This window comes from Musca domestica, unplaced genomic scaffold, assembly GCF_030504385.1.
Source record: "Musca domestica strain aabys unplaced genomic scaffold, Musca_domestica.polishedcontigs.V.1.1 16, whole genome shotgun sequence".
NCBI lineage: Eukaryota > Metazoa > Arthropoda > Insecta > Diptera > Muscidae > Musca > Musca domestica.
The window spans coordinates 6,741,697-6,763,734 of record NW_026712219.1 but is presented as its reverse complement, the minus strand read 5'-3'; positions in this window follow the sequence as shown (position 1 = coordinate 6,763,734).

Genomic DNA, 22,038 nt, shown 5'->3' with positions numbered 1-22,038 from the left:
CTTGTTTTAAAACTACAAAATCCTTTTAGTAGCCCTTTCGCAAAAGAACAAGATTAAATATCCAAAACTGGTATAAGTACAAAAATATATATTTTTCAAATTCTTTTTCTCCAAACCACTGTTCCCGCTTAGCATTCACATTATTGTCGTGAAAACAATAATTCGAAAGGATTTTCTATGACACAAACTCCTGCACCGACATTGACACCCAGAGCCATTTACAAGTAAGAACTTAGTTAATGACATCCCTCATTTCTGGCTCAAAGTCTACACAACAAAGGCTTGTAAATAATGTGAATGAACACCGTGAGCTTGTACTTGTGAAATGAAATCATGTAACTCTTTTGCCCTTAAGCCAACTGAGCACCATTCGATGGGGGTAGGGTTTTTGGGTGAGAGACGTGTATCTTTTCGAAATGTCGGTATGTGTTTGTATTTGTTCGGAGCTTTGTTTTGTTTTTCATGCTTAATTACGCTCAATAAATGGGGTGTTGAGTGATGAGTTTGCAACATTTCAAATAATTGAAACAAATGCAATTTCACTTTCAGTGAAAGTGCTGAAATCCAGTGAACGATCGGAATATGGAGTGCGGGCAGTATTGTATCCAAATAAAGAATACTTAATGGGGTCGCAAGAGTCATCACACATTAACAAAGAAGTACCTAATATGTACTAAATATTTTGAGAGATACATAAATTATTTTACGATTAAACAAATACATAAACAACAATAATAGTTAAATTAAAAAATTAATAAATAAATAAAAATAAAGTAATAAATAATAAACAAGTGAATAAATATATAAATTATTAAAAATTAAATACAAATCAGTTAATTAATAAATAAAGTAATTTAACAATAAATAATTTAATAAATATGTATTAATGAAATATTTGAGTGATTGACTTATTTATTAACGCCCAGACGACAATACTCAAACTTGAATCTTGAATTTTTGGAAAAGGGTTAACCTTAAATGTTGAAATGTTTCATTGGAGTCATTGTAAGTGTATACGCTGAAATTATGCAAAAGAGCTGGAATTATGCAAAGGATGACAGATTCTGTGTGTGTGGAGTACACAGTACACATTGGTACTAAGTTTGATATTATTGGGTGACTTCTAGAGTAGTAATCTTAATGCTTCCCTTTTTGTGCTTTAATAGACCTCCATAGGTTAGTACGAACAAGAAAAAAAAAGCGCCAAGTTCGGCCCGGTAGAACTTTTAAAACATTCTACAAATAGGTAAATATGAAAGGTATACCAATACGCAAACTTAAACTGAAAATTTTCAGCTCATGGAGTTGTTATTTATTGTGTGTTTCAAGTACCAACAATTTCGATAAAAAAAATGTGGCTACACAAGAAAAAAAAAAACAGTAAAGAAAGTCCTAAAGTCGGGCGGGGCCGATTTTATGATACCCTACACCACTTTGCTAATTTAGTTGAGCTCCGCTTAATAATTAACAGTTTTTACGGGAGAATTTAATCATACACGCTATGATTATAATTATAATTTAAAATTCAAAGGACTAAATATGCCGAAGCATTCGTATCTTTTAAATTCGGACTTGTATTGCCCATTTGGTGCAAAATTAATTTGAAATCGGATAAAAATATATATGGGAACTATATCCAAATCTGAACCGACCTCGATAAAATTTGGCAAAGATATTTCTGAGCTGTATTTGATATATTTCCCTGAATATCGATGTTACGGAGTGCATATTACGGCTGTGGGTAACAAATACAATAAATCGGATGAATAATATATATGGGAGCTATAACTATACCTGAACCGATCTTCACCATATTAGTCGTTTGGTGCACAATAAATAGTAAATCGGACGAAGTTATATATGGGAGCTATATCCAAATCTGGACCGATCTCGATAAAATTTAGCAAAGGTATTTCTGAGCTGCATTTGATATATTTCCCCAAATATTGTCGTTACAGAGTGCATATTACGGCTGCGGAGGACAAAAATAACAAATCGGATGAACAATATATATGGGAGCTATAGATATATCTGAACCGATTTCGATAAAATTTGGCATACTTATTTTCAGGCCTAATTTGGTTGTATGTGCAAAATTCCATACTATTCGGGCTGATATTACACGTTTGGTGCACAATAAAAGGCAAATTGGACGAAGATATATATGGGAGCTATATCTAAATTTTTACCGATTATCTCCAATTTCAATAGGGTTCGTCCTTGGGCCAAACAAATGTTGTTTGCAAAATTTCATCTCAATCGGATAATAAATGCAACCTGCATTTTGTTCACAAGAAAACATGGACAGACGGACGGACGGACAGACGGACTGACATGCATAAATCAACTCAGAAAGTGATTCTATGCAGATCATCAAAAGGAACTATTGGTCTATCTCGTTTCCTTTTGCCTGTTACAAACAAATGCACAAAGACATAATACCCTGACCACCTTGTGGTGTAGGGTATAAACAGAAAATCCTGAGCTACCGTCATTTGGGGGTACACTATATGTACAAAGTCTTGCCATCATAAATAGATTCCTAAATAACGAATTTGAAAAATTCTATTAGAAAATGTGAAAATACCTCCGTCTAATTTTATCGAGATCGGTTCAGGTTTTTATATACCTTCGACATACATCTTAAAACTATTCTACGTTTATTGTCCACCATATATAATATCAGCCTAATTCGGACAGATTTTTTCATATTTAACAGAATTTTTCTATTTGGTGCAAACTCGTTCCGGTATAAAATATAATTCTTAGAGTCCACTTCTTTGTATAGCCCCCAAATAACGGTACCACCGATATTCGGTATTCTGATGATTTTAGCGACATTATTTACCGGAATTTTTTCAAATTTGGTATTTGAAGTTCGTAATAGGTACTGCAGCATAAGACAGAAAATGGGCCATGTAGGTCCACTTCTTCGTATAGCCCCCATATAACGGTACCTCCCGATATTCGGTATTCTGGAGATTTTAGCGGAATTGTTTCAAATTTCGCATTTTGAAGTTCGTAATGGATACTACAACTCCCGTGGTTCCTAACTTTATTCAGAATTTTGATGATTTTAGTTATTAACAGATTTTTTTTTCAAGTTTCGCATTTGAATATTGTAATAGCTTGTGACAAAAGTTGCCTATGCAGGTCCACGTCGTCGTACAGACCCTAATATACGTTCGGTATTTTTAAGATATTAAATGAATTTTTAACGGATTTTATTTTTTTGAAAATTGCCAAATTTGTACCAAATGGTGGAGGGTATTCAAAATTCGGCCCGGCCGAACTTACTGCTTTTTTACTTGTTCTTACTGGTTAGTACTAAAAATGCACAATTTGTTTGGTTTGACAATTTTTTTTTTTTTTCACCAAAACTTCACATCGTACTAAGTATAAGAACCTTAAGGTTTTATATATTACTTAAGTTGTTTCCTTTTTTTGGAAAGAATAACAGGAAAATGTTTATAGCACAATAGAGCCACATCCAACTTCTCTGTCCAAAGCTATTTCAAAGTCTTTATGTATAAAACTTAGAAAGCAACAGTGACCTCAATTGCTCTATCCCATCACCCAATACCCAACTACAACTACCCAAGCAACACTTAGTACTTTTCGTCCAATCCACCTCAATTCTCAATCTCGAAATCCAACAGATTGATAGTGAGGTTTATCAAATGTCAGGATTCCAGCTCTATCCCTTCACCCAAATTTAGTACTATTTAATACTTTTCTTAAAAACAAAAACAAAACATAACATTTCCGAAAAGACCTCTATATCAACAGTAAATTTCAGAACACAAACACTTTCTGTACAGCCAATACCAAATTGTACCACATATAGTAGTATTTATTACTTTTTGTGCACTTATAGTATACATTTTCAAACCTTATAACAAACTCCTTAAACCAAACTCTTCCAAATTTAATACCAATTAGTACAGTTGGTATAACTTAGTACACATTTCAAAAACCACCTTAAATATATCAGACATACTTTCCAATTTTGATTTTCATACCAAAATTCATATTTTAGCTCTAAGCGTTCATATAATACCAAATGGTACCATTTCAGAAGTTTAGTACAGTTTGGAACTTTTCGTAACCTTTAAGTTCATGTTTCCAAAAACCCTTTGGTACATCTATCCTGCACTTCATCAGTGATTTAAAATTTCAGACTAGCTAATTCCGTTCGATCAATACAAATTATTACACTTTTGTACTTTTCGTACCTTTTTGGTACAAAACGCCTACCGTATCACACACCTATTCACCAAGACTGACCCTCGTGCTAAATTTCAAGATCCAGCCATTTTTATGACATTTTCCATCACTTTGGCCCATTTGCGTGGCACGTCATCTGGTCAATATCGAGGCGCTTCCGGCTATAGCAGCAATATTCTCTGCAGAGCGGATACTTCGGGGTCTGCTACAGTTGGTATAATCTTTTTTTGTCTCTTCGAGGCGAGCGGCCAATCGTGGCAGTGTTTCACCAGTAGGAGTTAGACGGCCAGGAAATCAGCGACGAAATTCACGTTGTGTCAAAGTTACCGCCGGTTATTGGCCAAATAAATAGTCACTAATATTCCGTGTTCTGAAGCAGTTATTTATAGCATTTTCTGATAGGAGGACTACTTTTGCGCCACCTTGTAGAAGACTTTAACCCCAAAAATATTCCTATATACAACTCTCTTTTAGTAAGAATTTCTTTTCGAAGAATACCCTTGTCCCCTATAGAATACTTCAAAGTTTTTGTATTTTGATGAATTGTTACACATCACTTATTCTCGCATACAACTAGATGCCATTTAAAACTTTATCACTGCGCATTCAAATAAGTGATACATCTTTCCCAAAATGGATATCACTCAAACACCCAAATGGCTAATCTTTCAATAATGGGAAATATTTCAAAAATGATTCAGCTGTCGTCGTCGTTGTTGTTGCTTTTGTCTCTGGAATCCTAATGGCCTATTGTTATGTGGCCACCTTAAATGAAATTAATATCCGATTAAGAATAAGTGCCACAACACACCGCATCATATCGCTCTGAAAACGCACCATTGCGGGGAGCACACACCTTCAAGAACGCGTAAGAGAGAATGTAATGCATTACATGACACTTGTGGCATGCCACACAATTTGCATATGCCATCAATGGAACATTACGCACATAGCATTCATACTCTGAAGACTTTTGCGGTTTTTTTTTCGTTGCCTTGCTTTGCTTTGCCAATACGCACGACATTTTGAGGAAGTGTAGCACAACATTTGAAGGAGCCCGAAGGAAGAAAGCAATACAAAGGCAAACAAATGTCACTTGAAATATGCCAAGTGTAAGCGATGTGGACGAAGTGGGGATGGGAGGTGTGGCGAAATGAATGAGCGCCAACATTTGAGTCGCCCCCTTTGCACTCAACTTAAACCACATTCAATTTGCTTTCATTTGCATACTAAAAATGCACATTCTGTCCTTATTACACATTTAAAGAATTATGCAAATGTGGACCACTAAACCAACAGTACAAACCAGAAAAGTCTCAAGTTAGCAAAGTGTATTCACTTGTCAGTCAGTGTGTGTGCTCACTAGATACTGGCCGCTATGAAGGCACACAAAGAAAATACAAAGAAGACAAAAAAATCGAAACCCAACTCCCCAAGAAACCGGCCAAACATTACCAACATCCACGAGCATCATCACTTGCGGCGTGGGGAGACATTGGCGAGCAGACAAAGAAACAGGAATCATTTTCAAATTCTTGGCTAAAGTGAAAACAAATGGAGACATACTTGTGTACATCAACACAATTGTTTTACATTTTCCCTTGTAAAGTACCCAGAGCTGGAGTTTCTTTTTTCAATTTCTGCCACATCAACTTCAAGTTGATTCAACTAACCAACATCTTTGTTGCCGTTGTCATCGTCGTCGATGTCGTCTTTTGGAAATCTTCAAGCTACCAGTAGGTGGTGGAAGCCAACATCGTTCGAATTCATTCTGTTTTGGCCAAGAGAACCACGAGTGTTCTTCAAACTATCCCAAAAGTGTAATGGTAATAAGAGGCAAAGAATGGCAACATATTGGCCACAACACAAGTACGAGAATTGAAATTTTGCCTACGGTGGGTCAAGAAAGTGCCACTTGATAATTAACATGACTTTATAGATCAAGTTCTAGGGATGATTTCGATTATCAGATGAAGTTATTGAAAACAAGATAGATTCCGGTTATATAATTTTTTGCTCTTCTCGACATGAAAAATAAAAGGAGGCGTCCGTCAAATTTTATCGCATTACTAAGTAGTCTCTGGTCTATTGGAAGCCATGCTAAATGCCTTGAACTGCCACATAATGATCTCACTTCCAGCTGGGAAAAAATGCAGCCTGGACTTATACTTCCGCCCGGTTTTTCACAACAGGTCTAGGAGGACTTGTTTATATTTAGATCATGCTATCCATTACTTGAGAAGTATTGTATTAGGCGACGAAAACAAAGTAGACCCTAAGACCTACCGATATATACCATTGTTGTCAACTTCAACATATTTTTTGCATAAAAATTTTTAGTTTTAGGTTTATTGATTATTGTCGGTAACTCAAAAAATGATTTTGAGTACTGAAAACTAAGTGTACATTAATAAGGTTTCGAAATAGAGTAGAAATGATCGAAATCCGCGTCGCAGTGGCCGAAAAATGGCTCGTGAGCTGAACATATCGTATTATTCCATTCGGAAAATATTGAAAAATGAGCTTGGCGTAAAGCTATTGAAATTCCAAAAAATGTAAGAACTTACAACGCAACGGAAAGAAAATAGACTCAACAGAGCTCAAGGGTTGATCATTTTTACTTGCCAAAGAGGTCAGCTGAAAATGTGCACCTTCGGTGTGGGTGATGGTGTGGGCCGCCATAACAGCCGATTGTCACCATCCGTGTCGACCGTGGCATCAGAATAAATGCCGAATATTATCGCGAAAATATTCTGGACGCACACATTTTGCGCGCAGACCTTGGATATTCCAAAAGGACTCAGCACCATCGCACTCAGCGAAATGTCCCACCCAAGAATGGTTACAAAATGAGATTCCTCGCCTAATTTCCAGCGCACAATGGCCACCAAAAGATACCAATCCGTCGGACTATTGTGTCTGGAGTATTTTAGAAAGCAAGGTTGGCACTAAAAAATACCAAAGAGTCGATCACCTCGAGCAAGCTTTTCGCCGGGAATGGGCCAAAATACCGCAGAACAACATTCGATCGAATCCTCCCTCTTGGTGCGTAGGCGTGTGAGGTTTTAAGTTTTTAGAAATTCGTTCTAAAAGGTACGAAATTTACTGGAATGTACAAAAAATTTAATAATTTGTAATGTACAAAGAGAATGAGCCAGAATTGTAAAATTTTACTTGAGAAGCACTGATGGAGAGAAGATACAATAACGGTTCTTTGAAAATTCACACTTGTAGTCGAATTTGGTAGCGAACACATCCATTGTGTAGTCGTATTTAGTAATGAACACACCCATTGTAAATAATACACTTATCGATAGCATTTAGTACGATAAAACACAACAATGTATTTGTAATCGATATGTACACTAGTATAGAGAACTGAGTATGATGAAATAAAATGGAAAGAAGCCATTCTTGGCGTACCCTCAGAAGAGTTAACACACTTTAAGGTTACGAAAAGTTTTGAAATAGTATTGAACTTCTAAAATGGTACCATTTGTTATTTTTTGGAAAGAAAGTTTACTAACTACTAAATGATACTAAATTTGGAACTCTTTGATCATAGTGAAAAAGGATGAAGCTAGACTTTTGAAATTTTGTATTGGTGTCCTTTTGGTGGATGGTTTGTAATAACGGATTGATTTTGAAAATGGGAACTACAAGTGCACGAAAAGTAATAACTAGTACTATGTTTTGTAAAATTTGAAATTTGAAATTTGGTATTATGGCCGCTCTTCATGTGCAGCTTAGATATATGGTTGTGGTTTCGGTAGTGTGTACTATATTTGGTATTGGATGAAGGGATAGGGTTGGAATCCTCAAATTTCATAGTGACATATCCGTTGGTATCAGGAATTCAGATGTGGGTTGGTTTTGGAGATGTGTAATATTATTGTACGCAAAATACTCAAAAGTATTACATTTGGAATTGTGTAAAAAATAGATTTGAAATACTGAAATTATATAGCAAGATATCACTGCTGGAGGTTGTATTAGAAATGTGTACTACAATTGTTTGAAAAATAATAAATGGTACTAAATTTGATATTAAGGTCTCTATCTATGTAAGAGATTGAGTTATGAAGGTGGTTTTGGAAATATGCTCCATAGTTGTACGAAAAGTACTAAATGGTACTCATTTTCAATCACTGTTGGTGTCTACTATGGGTTGGTGTCTTAAGTCCAATTTTTGGCCACTTTTTCGAGCACTACTGGCCGTATGTCACGAATAACACAAACAATGCTGGCCACCAAGGCGTCAATTGTTGCTGGTTTATCTGCATAAACCAGTGACTTAACGTAGCCCCACAGGAAATAATTGAGAGGTGTCAAATCGCACGACTTTGGAGGCCAATTGACAAGCCCTCGAAATCAACTTATCGCCAAATTTTGATTTCAATAAGTCGATGGTTGCGCCGCCATGGCATGTAGCGCCATCCTATTGAAACCACAGCTCCTCCGAATCAATGTCATCCACATTTAAAAAAAAAAACCAGTAAAGAAAGTCCTAAAGTCGGGCAGGGCCGACTTTTTGATACCCTACACCACTTTGCTAATTTAGTAGAGCTCCACGTAACAATTAAAAGTTTTTATGGGAGCATTCAATCATACACGCTATGATTATAATTAGTATTTAAAGTTCAAATATTTTCAATTCGGACTCGTATTGCCCATTTGGTGCAAAATTAATTTGAAATCTGATAAAGATATATATGGGAGCTATATCCAAATCTGAACCGATCTCGATAAAATTTGGCAAAGATTTTTCTGAGCTGTATTTGATATATTTCCCTGAATATCGTCGTTACGGAGTGCATATTACGGCTGTGGGTAACAAATACTAGAAATCAGATGAACAATATATATAGGATATATATCTGAACCGATCTTCACCAAATTTAGCATACTAGTTTCTGGACTCAATTCGGTCGTAAGTCTCAAATTTCATCCCAATTTGTGCAAATATTAGACGTTTGGTTCACAATAAAAGGTAAATCGGGCGAAGTTATAAATGGGAGCTATATCCAAATCTGAACCGATCTCGATAAAATTTAGCAAATGTATTTCTGAGCTACATTTGATATATTTCCCCAAATATTGTTGTTACAGAGTGCATATTACGGCTGCGGTGGACAAAAATAACAAATCGGATGAAACATATATATGGGAGCTATAGCTATATCTGAACCGATTTCGATCTAATTTGGCATACTTATTTTAAGGCCTAATTTGGTTGTATGTGCAAAATTCCGTATTATTCGGGCTGATATTACACGTTTGGTGCACAATATAAGGTAAATCGGACGAAGATATATATGAGAGCTATATCTAAATTTTTACCGATTTTCTCCAATTTCAATAGAGTTCGTCCTTGGGCCAAACAAATGATTGGTGCAAAATTTCATCTGGATCGGGCAATAAATGCGACCTGTACTTTGTTTACAAAAATACGTGGATAGACGGACGGACAGACGGACTGACATGCATAAATCAATTCAGAAAGTGATTCTATGTAGATCATCAAAAGGAACTATGGGTCTATCTCGTTTCCTTTTGCCTGTTACAAACAAATGCACAAAGACATAATACCCTGACCACCTTGTGGTGTAGGGTATAAAAATTGGCGGTTGACAATGTTAATCATTTAATTTGTTCAAAGTAGATTTGTTTATATCAATTTTTGAATATGATATCGCTCAAATAGCCGCCTCTGTCGTTGATGACGTATTATGCATTTTTGGTGCATTTTCCACTGTTTTTGCCATCATTTCGGCCGGAATAGCGGCTATTTCTTCACGAATGTCGACTTTCAGCTCTTCTACGGTCCTTGGCTTGTTAACGTAAACCTTTGACTTCAAATATCCCCACAAGAAGAAGTCAGGCGGCGTCAAATCGGGCGAACGCGGTGGCCAGTCAAAATCACCACTTTTCGACATCAAACGGCCCGGAAACAAATTCTTCAGAAAATCGATGGTGTAGCGACTTGTGTGCGGTGGAGGGCCGTCTTGTTGAAACCATAACTGCCTCATACGCTTTCGACGAATAATTAGCATCACAAAATTGGTCATCATGTCGCGATAACGCTCCTGATTGATGGTAACAGCATGGCCATTTTCATTTTGGAAGAACAACGGCCCAATGACCGTTTTCGCACTAACGCCGCACCAAACTGTGACTTTTTCGTCATGAAGAGGCACTTCTTGAATCTCCTGAGGATTTTCAGTGGCGTAAAAACGGCAATTTTGCTTATTTACGGTCCCATTCAATGTGAAATGGGCTTCATCGGACATGATAATTTTGTTCCAAAATTGCTCATCATCTTCGGCCATTTCCATGACCCTTTGGGCCCATTCAAATCGACGAGGCTTGTCCGCAGGCAACATTCTTTGCGTCACTTGAATTTTGTACGGGAACAAATGCAAATCAATGCGAATAATCCGTTGTAAAGTGGGCCGAGCATTGCCCAACTGCTGAGAACGGCGTTTTTGGGATGTTCTTGGGGACCTCTCAACACTGGCTCGTACGGCAGCGATATTCTCGGCCGATCGCCTTAGTCCACTTTTATATGGCCTTTTCGGATTAGAAAGAGCCTTACCAGTCGAAAATTTTTCATATAAACGCTTAATGGTGTTCTTAGAAGGCGCACTTCTCATATTTTTTAATGTTTTAAAAGCACGTTGAGTTTTCAGAATTGACTTCTTCTGTTGAATGTAAATTTCAACTATTTCAGAGCGCTCGCGTGGCGTTTATTGGTTCATGGTAAAAATCTGCTTAGACTGACGCTTCAAATGCGGTATGTCATTAAGCGATGTGACATCTCTGTCAAAAGTTATGGCGTTGCCAGATGGGTCCGTCAAATATGGGCAACCCTGTATGTTTATTTAAATAAAAGACTGTTGCAGAAAATATAACAGCATAGATTATATTTGAATTAAAATATCCTACAAATTTGAGAGCCTAATATTTTACACATTGAATGTGGAACACCTAGCCCGGAGAGTGACAAATTTTCTCCAGGCTTTACCTAATAAATTATGTTAATGGTCCGAAAATCTACATCACTATTAAATCGCATGAATATATTATCAGAATGCCGGACATTTACCTAACAATGGATATGATAATTAACCTATGTACAAAAAGATCCAAACTGTAGCTTAAGAGAATATCAAAGAACTTCAGATATTCATGTGGTTGAATAGATTTTCCGAGAACTAGAGCTATTAATTACATTCCTGCTGGAAGAAACACCAGAAGAAACACACAATATAATCTGCTTCAATAACCAATTAACTGGAATGATTTCCCCTGGACTAATTTTCATTCTTGTTCCGTACAAATTATGTCATTCATATAAATTCACTATTTTGACGATCTCTCAACTTCTGTTACATACTTCTAGAAGAACAACTACACCACAGTAAATTTCCTAACTGCTACTTACGCAAATCTATTCTACACCAACCAGTTGTCGTCTACTGACAATTTCAGTTTGTCATTGTTCCAAAAATTGTTGAATACATTTCGTCAGTTTCTTTGCTACTTCGTTCGTTTCGTTGTATTATTCTGCCTCCCCTTTTCTGGCCGAAGATTTTAGCGGTTAAATCTATTTGTTTAACAAGAAAGAAGAACTCTTGCAACTGGCAAATAGAAAAATACTCACTTCTGACACTGAAGTAGCAGATTACCCGGCAACATGAATATCAGCCAAACACGACAAAAAACCCTGCAAGAAATTCTTTTGTGGCAACCAAAAATTGAAAAAAAAAGCGGGAAAACTAAATGGAAAATTTGCAATGGAAATTTCATGGATTGTGTTGCAACATGCAGTGTTTACAATGTTAGGCGAATTTTAGAAAAATCCAAAGTGAGTAGAAAGAATAGGATAAAAGAAGAATTGCGAATGGAATTTCGGGGTTCCACAAACTTTGCATTCACATTTACATATGTTGTATTAAGTTCGTAGGATGCTCTCGACTAAAGTATCTTAAATCGGCTTGTAATGCATGTAAAGGGGGCTTCATGTTATCTGTGGCGAATGACATTGGAATAACGATGGCTATGATTTTAAATTGATAACTTGCTTTTGGGGAAAAAATGTTTTTAGCAGTTATATGTTTTAAAAAGAGTGTGGACTATATTAAATGAGACATTTTAAGTTTGATACTTAAGTTTTGAAAATTTAAAGAATTGGAAGTTAATATAGTTACAATCACGTTAGTCAGCCTTTTCTTGAGGAGCATCAAAGGGATATTAATGAAAAATCATGGAGTATGTCGACAAAGGAAATAAAGTTACAGTGTTGGACTCGCATAATTGAGTATTAACAGGTTTTACTGATCTTCCATAATGGAACCCCATTCAAATAAATACAAGCCAATGAAAATGTGGGTGGTAAAGAAATTTTTTCCTGGATTTACAGGACTTTAAAAGATCACAAATATATTTGATGTACAGGGTGAAATACAAAAACTGTAATCAGTTTCAGACTACAGTCATTTCTAAGCCACACGTCCGACAGCTGTTAAAATTATTCCAACCACAATATAGCTAACCCACCATATAGCTTACAGGCGTACAAAAGCATTTTGGTGAGAATTTTACAGAAAAAAAGTTATTCGTGTGGAAATTAAGCGTGATAGTGTGATTTATTTATATTTGGCTGGAAAACCACATGTGGCTATCATTAGAACACTCTAGCATTTAAATGAGAATAAATCTTTTGTGTCTCTTAACATCGCTCGTTACCGTGATACTGGTACCGCAGCCCGACGTCAAGGAGGTGGACGAAAGAAAAAAGCAACATCTGCAGAAATGGTTGGAAATGTAGAGAAGTGACTTGATCGAAACCCGCGTTACAATGGACGAAAAATGGCTCGTGAGATTAACATATTGCAATATTCCATTCGGCAAATATTGAAAAATGAGCTCGGGGTAAAGCCATTGCAATTCCAAAAAGTGCAAGAACTTACATCGCAATAGAAAGAAAATACACCCTAAAGAGCTAAAGAGTTGCTTGGCTTGGCCGAAAATGGTGAACTGCCGAATTTGCTTTTCTCCGATGAGAAAACATTCGCTGTCCAGCAGTTTGTAAACAAACAAATGATCGTGTTTACTTCCACCAGAACTCAAGCGCTGGCCATGGTGATAGTGTGGGCTACAATAACAGCCTTGGCATCAGAATAAAGGCCGTGAAAATATTCTGGAGGGTGTATTAAAGCCTTGGGCCCGCAAACATTTTGCCTGCAAACCTTCAACATTCCAACAGGACTCAGCGCCATCTCACTCAGCACACGCCACCCAAGACTGGTTAAAAAATGAGGTTCCTCGCTTCATTTCCGTTGGACTATTGGGTCTAGAATATTTTGGAAAGCAAGGTTGGCAATAAAAAATACCAAAGTTTCGATCACCTCAAGCAAGCGCTTCGCCGAGAATGGACCAAAATACCGCAGAGCAACATTCGCGCAACGTGTGACGGTTTCATTGGCGTTTGAAGACCATAATTCGAGCCAAAGGTGACCAATTCGAACAAATCTAAACTTATTCTAAAATATGATGCCATGTCCGCATCTAAGCCCAGATGAAAAGGCTGAAGCTAGAATATTGAAATTTTGGCCCGAAGGGATCAAATTTGAGGAAGAAGTAGAGCTATAACTCCTAAATTTTAAATAAGGGTCACTGTATGAAAACTACCAATAATGTACTACATTTCGTAGCATGTGAACGGTTGGAGCCTAACAATTCAAATTTGGAATGAGAATCAAAGTTGAGAAGCAGAATCAGTGTAAGAATGTAGTTTAAGAAGTGAGTACTCATCTATACGAAAAGTACTTGACTAGATTTAGTACAATTTGGAATTGTAGAATTGGAATGCGAAGGAAGTTTTCAAAACTTATACTCATGTACACAAAAAGTACTAAATGGTGCAATTTCGATTTGGGTGAACCGATTGAGGTGGAATACTGAATTTTAAAATAACATTCTATGGCATTGTAGAATTGTGATTTGAAATAAGTTTTGGAAATTAGTATGCACTATTAATATACATATATTTTTTTTTTTTTGCGAACCAATAGGGGAATCCTGAAACTTTGGATTTGGAGGTACTGCGGAAGTGTGGGATTAATGTATTTGCTTTAATGTAGGTGCTTTGGAAATTCATACTTATTTGTACTAAATAGCAAATATGTATTATAATTAAAGAGCTGTAATTTTGATATTAAGGTCACTTTTGGTATCTGTCGTAGATTAATGGGGATTGTTATGAAAATGCGTAGTTTAACTATACGAAAAGAACCGAGTACTGTTGACTTTCGATATTGGGGGAAGGGATAGATCTGAAATCCTGAAACTTGATATGATTTTTTTTAAGAGAAGGAAGTGGATTTAGTAATGCATACTTTGATCGTTGAAATAATACTTCTAACTAACGTTGCCCTTGAATAAGTGGATAAAGCTTGAATACTGAAAGCTAATATTTAGGTCACTTTCGGTTTCTAGGGTTTGCAAGAGACGTTGAAATAGTTTTGGCCGGAAAAATACTAATATCTTCCTCGGCAAACATCAAATTGAAACATTTCGAACTTTGTGTAAAATGGTACTCATTTTGTTCCAAAAATGGAAAAACTTGAACAATATATAAAACCTTGAAATCTTAAAATTTCGGGACAATGTATGAAGTTTTGATATTTGTCAAACTGAACAAATTGTTCCCTCTGATTTCAAATTATAAATGCTGTAAAGGCACAATAGGCATTCAAATACCGAATTCTACAACAAACCCTTACGTGTTATGGAGTTTGAAAATGTTCGAAGCAAATGTAGGACGATTCGGTTCCAGCCATGTCTTTGGCTCAAGAATTGTGCTCTTATGAAGCAGGAAGATATGTTTACAACCACCAAACCATGATCAATTGATAGTGTTGTAGCCCATTCAGACTCTCCTTTACATAGTATTAAGTCAATGCCAATTGGATATGTATTTCTATTTATTAAACAACACCTCTAAATATTTAATATTACAAAATAATTCCCCCTTAGAGACCAACACTTTAATATTATTAAATTATTGTGGAACGACCGAACTCGCTGGCAGGAAGCCTACACTACAAAAATAAGAGAAACGCAAAAGAAAACTCCATCAGCAGCATTTCTTCCTTGAAAATGAAACAAAACTACTTAATGGCTCACATTTGTCTAAACTCGAGTAATTTATGGTTTTTACTCGAGTACGCACCACTCATTCCGCCGAAGACGTTTTGCCTTCTTTCAGGTTGCTCTTATAAATTTAGAATGGCCCAGCCAGTGAATGAGTGAGTTGCAAAGTTGTAGCAGCAATAGACAGATGTACGGACAGACACACGTTTCTTGTTTGCCTATTTCTCATTACCATCGTCACGTTCCTTTTTTGGCCAAGATGTCTGCCGCAGTTTCTTTCTTACCTGTCCCATGCATTCGTCCATATGTACTTGACAGACAAACGGGCAAAGTCGTTTTTGTGTGTGAGCGGCAACGGGATTTTCAGGGGCCTTTTAGATAAAAGATTTGAAATGAACAGAATAATTTATAAGGTTTTGAGGAATATCTATAAACCAAAATGTATTTATATTTCTTTTAATATTTCTAGACATTTGCGGCCTTTATATATTCAGGATTTTATATTATTTTTAAAGTTTTCATTATTATTTAAATGGTAGATATTCAAGGATTTCCTGGCTATACAAAATTGTTGGTTTATCAACAAGATTAAAGAACTTCCCTGCTATACAACTAGAGGATTGTATAAATATTTTGATAGACTTTTGTGCCCATAAAATATGCATTTTGTCAAAAACTTAAGGTGGAACATATCATATTTGTTATTATATTTTAAACCAGGTCTTTCAAAGGTCTAAACAAAGTACTTGATATAAAAATTAAAGAAATTCCGAATGAATCTTAATTTTTTTTTAATATTTTCAAATATTTCTCGGCTATATACAGGGTGAGATGAAATAACTGCAAACAACTTCAGACTGCTGCCACTTCTAAGCCACTCTTCCGACAGCTCTTAAAATTATTCCAGTGAAAGCTCATTATATTGTTTACAAGCGAACAAATGCATTTTTGTGAGAAATTTTCAGAAAAAAGTGACTTATGATGGAATTCAAGCGCGATAGTGTGAATTCTTTATATTTGGCTGGAAAACCACAAGTGGCTATCGTTAGAGCACTCCAGCATTTAAATGTGAATAAATCTTTTGTGTCTCATACCATCGCTCGTTATCGTGATACTGGTAGCGTAGCCCGACGTCAAGGAATTGAACGGAAGAAAACAACATCAGCAGAAATGGTTCGAAAAGTATAGAAGCGACTTGATCCACTAAAGAGTTGCTTGGCTTGGCCGAAGGTTGTGAACTGCCGAATTTGGTTTCCTCCGATGAGAAAACATTCGTTGTCCAGCAGTTTGTAAACAATAAAAATGTTTACTTGCCAAAGAGGTCAGGTGAAAATGTGCTCCTTCGGTTGGCCACCATAACTCAAGCTCCGGCAATGGTGATGACGTGGGCCGCCATAACAGCCGATGGCCGCTCTCCGCTCATATTATTCGACCGTGACATCAGAATAAACGCACTCAACACGCGCCACCCAAGAATGGTTACAAAATGAAGTTCCTCGCTTAATATTCAGCTCACAAGGGCCACCAAAATCTCCGGATTAATGTGTCTGGAGTATTTTGGAAAGCAACATGGCACTAAAAAATACCAATGTGTCGATCACCTCAAGCAAGCGCTTCGCCGGGAATGGGCCGAAATACCGCAGAGCAACATTCGGGCAACGTGTGACGGTTTCATTGGCCGTTTGAAGGCCATAATTCGTGTCAAAGGTGACCAATTCGAACAAATCTAAACTTTTTTGATGCCATTTTTGACATTGTTTTGCTTTTATTCAATAAAATTAAAAAAAAATTAATAATTATGGCGTTTGACTTTGTTGCAGTTTCTTTTTATCTCACCCTGTAAGTCATGGATATTAAATCTTGTTTTGAATTGGCAAGGTTTTCCTGAAAAAAAATATGTTTTTAAAGAATTTTTTTTTTCAAAATCCTTCAAGAAAAAATCCTTATATTTTTCAAGAAAAAATTTTCAAATATACCTGATGAAAAATCTTGGATATTTTAATAGTATTTTTTTAAATATATTTAATGATCTCTTGGACTAAATCTATTTAATTGTTAAGGAACTTCTAAGATAAAATCAATCTTTTTTAAGTATTTTATTGGGGAATGCTTTAAACAAAGTTAGTTTTTTTAGAATTTTCATTAAGGAGTGTCATACTAAATGTCGTCCCACTTAGTATTTTTCGTACAATTATTTTAGTCATTTGCAAAACTACCACCAAATAAACCTCAATGTCAAATTTTGGGACTCCATCCCTATCACTTCTAACAATAACAAATTTGGTACCAGTAAGAACTTTTCATAGAAATTTAGTGAACATTTATGAACACCAGATACCAATAGAGAAGTAATTATTAAATTTTAGGATTCCCGCTTTATTCCTTCACTCGACGCCAAAATTACATTTATATTAGTTCTTACTTAAGAATTGTAGGGCGACTGCCAAAACAAGTATTTTTTCTGTTCTTGGACCTATCGAACGTATAATACCCCCCACACAGAATATTTTAGTGCCTCAAGACCCTCATGACCAAAAATCGTATATTTTTTAGGGATATTTAAAAAAATGTCATGCTTATTTTTATGAGCATAGACTTTTCGTGAAAACAAAAAAGTTTTTCAATTTTCCGACTTTAATCAATTTCTTTCAAGAGCTATTACCAACTATTGTAGATTTGGTAACAAAAATTTGTTGGACATAAAATAGGGAGATTGTCAATTGCTTGACTTTTTGGAAATTCATAATGGTGGACTTTTAAAAAAATATTCAGTTTCTTTTGTGTATATTTATACCCTACACCACAAGGTATCAGGGTATTATGTCTTTGTGCATTTGTTTGTAACAGGCAAAAGGAAACGAGATAGACCCATAGTTCCTTTTGATGATCTGCATAGAATCACATTCTGAGTCGGTTTATGCATGTCCTTCTGTCCGTCCGTCCGTCCGTCCGTCCGTCTGTCCATGTATTTTTGTAAACAAAGTACAGTTCGCATTTATTGCCCTATCCAGATAACATTTTGCACAATTCATTTGTTTGGCCCAAGGACGAACCCTATTGAAATTGGAGATAATCGGTAAAAATTTAGATATAGCTCCGATATATATCTTCGTATTCTTCGTATATCCGATTTCTAGACATTTGCGGCCTTTATATATTCAGGATTTTATATTATTTTTAAAGTTTTCATTATTATTTAAATGGTAGATATTCAAGGATTTCCTGGCTATACAAAATTGTTGGTTTATCAACAAGATTAAAGAACTTCCCTGCTATACAACTAGAGGATTGTATAAATATTTTGATAGACTTTTGTGCCCATAAAATATGCATTTTGTCAAAAACTTAAGGTGGAACATATCATATTTGTTATTATATTTTAAACCAGGTCTTTCAAAGGTCTAAACAAAGTACTTGATATAAAAATTAAAGAAATTCCGAATGAATCTTAATTTTTTTTTAATATTTTCAAATATTTCTCGGCTATATACAGGGTGAGATGAAATAACTGCAAACAACTTCAGACTGCTGCCACTTCTAAGCCACTCTTCCGACAGCTCTTAAAATTATTCCAGTGAAAGCTCATTATATTGTTTACAAGCGAACAAATGCATTTTTGTGAGAAATTTTCAGAAAAAAGTGACTTATGATGGAATTCAAGCGCGATAGTGTGAATTCTTTATATTTGGCTGGAAAACCACAAGTGGCTATCGTTAGAGCACTCCAGCATTTAAATGTGAATAAATCTTTTGTGTCTCATACCATCGCTCGTTATCGTGATACTGGTAGCGTAGCCCGACGTCAAGGAATTGAACGGAAGAAAACAACATCAGCAGAAATGGTTCGAAAAGTATAGAAGCGACTTGATCCACTAAAGAGTTGCTTGGCTTGGCCGAAGGTTGTGAACTGCCGAATTTGGTTTCCTCCGATGAGAAAACATTCGTTGTCCAGCAGTTTGTAAACAATAAAAATGTTTACTTGCCAAAGAGGTCAGGTGAAAATGTGCTCCTTCGGTTGGCCACCATAACTCAAGCTCCGGCAATGGTGATGACGTGGGCCGCCATAACAGCCGATGGCCGCTCTCCGCTCATATTATTCGACCGTGACATCAGAATAAACGCACTCAACACGCGCCACCCAAGAATGGTTACAAAATGAAGTTCCTCGCTTAATATTCAGCTCACAAGGGCCACCAAAATCTCCGGATTAATGTGTCTGGAGTATTTTGGAAAGCAACATGGCACTAAAAAATACCAATGTGTCGATCACCTCAAGCAAGCGCTTCGCCGGGAATGGGCCGAAATACCGCAGAGCAACATTCGGGCAACGTGTGACGGTTTCATTGGCCGTTTGAAGGCCATAATTCGTGTCAAAGGTGACCAATTCGAACAAATCTAAACTTTTTTGATGCCATTTTTGACATTGTTTTGCTTTTATTCAATAAAATTAAAAAAAAATTAATAATTATGGCGTTTGACTTTGTTGCAGTTTCTTTTTATCTCACCCTGTAAGTCATGGATATTAAATCTTGTTTTGAATTGGCAAGGTTTTCCTGAAAAAAAATATGTTTTTAAAGAATTTTTTTTTTCAAAATCCTTCAAGAAAAAATCCTTATATTTTTCAAGAAAAAATTTTCAAATATACCTGATGAAAAATCTTGGATATTTTAATAGTATTTTTTTAAATATATTTAATGATCTCTTGGACTAAATCTATTTAATTGTTAAGGAACTTCTAAGATAAAATCAATCTTTTTTAAGTATTTTATTGGGGAATGCTTTAAACAAAGTTAGTTTTTTTAGAATTTTCATTAAGGAGTGTCATACTAAATGTCGTCCCACTTAGTATTTTTCGTACAATTATTTTAGTCATTTGCAAAACTACCACCAAATAAACCTCAATGTCAAATTTTGGGACTCCATCCCTATCACTTCTAACAATAACAAATTTGGTACCAGTAAGAACTTTTCATAGAAATTTAGTGAACATTTATGAACACCAGATACCAATAGAGAAGTAATTATTAAATTTTAGGATTCCCGCTTTATTCCTTCACTCGACGCCAAAATTACATTTATATTAGTTCTTACTTAAGAATTGTAGGGCGACTGCCAAAACAAGTATTTTTTCTGTTCTTGGACCTATCGAACGTATAATACCCCCCACACAGAATATTTTAGTGCCTCAAGACCCTCATGACCAAAAATCGTATATTTTTTAGGGATATTTAAAAAAATGTCATGCTTATTTTTATGAGCATAGACTTTTCGTGAAAACAAAAAAGTTTTTCAATTTTCCGACTTTAATCAATTTCTTTCAAGAGCTATTACCAACTATTGTAGATTTGGTAACAAAAATTTGTTGGACATAAAATAGGGAGATTGTCAATTGCTTGACTTTTTGGAAATTCATAATGGTGGACTTTTAAAAAAATATTCAGTTTCTTTTGTGTATATTTATACCCTACACCACAAGGTATCAGGGTATTATGTCTTTGTGCATTTGTTTGTAACAGGCAAAAGGAAACGAGATAGACCCATAGTTCCTTTTGATGATCTGCATAGAATCACATTCTGAGTCGGTTTATGCATGTCCTTCTGTCCGTCCGTCCGTCCGTCCGTCCGTCTGTCCATGTATTTTTGTAAACAAAGTACAGTTCGCATTTATTGCCCTATCCAGATAACATTTTGCACAATTCATTTGTTTGGCCCAAGGACGAACCCTATTGAAATTGGAGATAATCGGTAAAAATTTAGATATAGCTCCGATATATATCTTCGTATTCTTCGTATATCCGATTTGCCTTTTATTGTGCACCAAACGTGTAATATCAGTCCGAATTGTATGGAATTTTGCACGTACGATCAGTTTGGAGCTAAAAATAAGTATGCCAAATTTGATCGAAATCGGTTCAGATATAGCTATAACTCCCATATATATTGTTCATCCGATTTGTTATTTTTGTCATCCGCAGCCGTAATATGCACTCTGTAACAACAATATTTGGGGAAATATGTCAAATACCGCTCAGAAATAAATTTGCTAAATTTTATCGAGATCGGATTGGATTTGAATATATAACATCGTCCGATTTACTTTTTATTGTGTACCAAACAGATCGGTTCAGATATAGCTATAGCTCCCATATATACTGTTCATCCGATTTGTCATATTTGTTACCCACAGCCGTAAAATGCACTCCGTAACAACGATATTCAGGGAAATATATCAAATATAGCTCAGAAATATGTTTGCCAAATTTTATTGAGATCGGTTCAGATTTGGATATAGCTCCCATATATATCTTTATATGATTTCATGTTAATTTCGCACCAAATGGGCAATACAAGTCCGAATTTAAAAGATAAAAATGCTTCGGCATATTTAGTTCTTTGAACTTTAAATTATAATTATAATCATAGAGTGTATGATTGAATTCTCCCATAAAAACTTTTAATTGTTATGCGCATAGCTACTAATTTAGCAAAGTGGTGTAGGGTATCATAAAGTCGGCCCCGCCCGACTTTAAGACTTTTTTTACTGGTTTTTAACATGGAGAAGGAAGCCAGATAGACCCCTTCTTTCCGATGATCTTCATATAATCACATTCTGAGCCGATTTATGCAAGTCCATCCGCCTGTCCAATTATTCTTG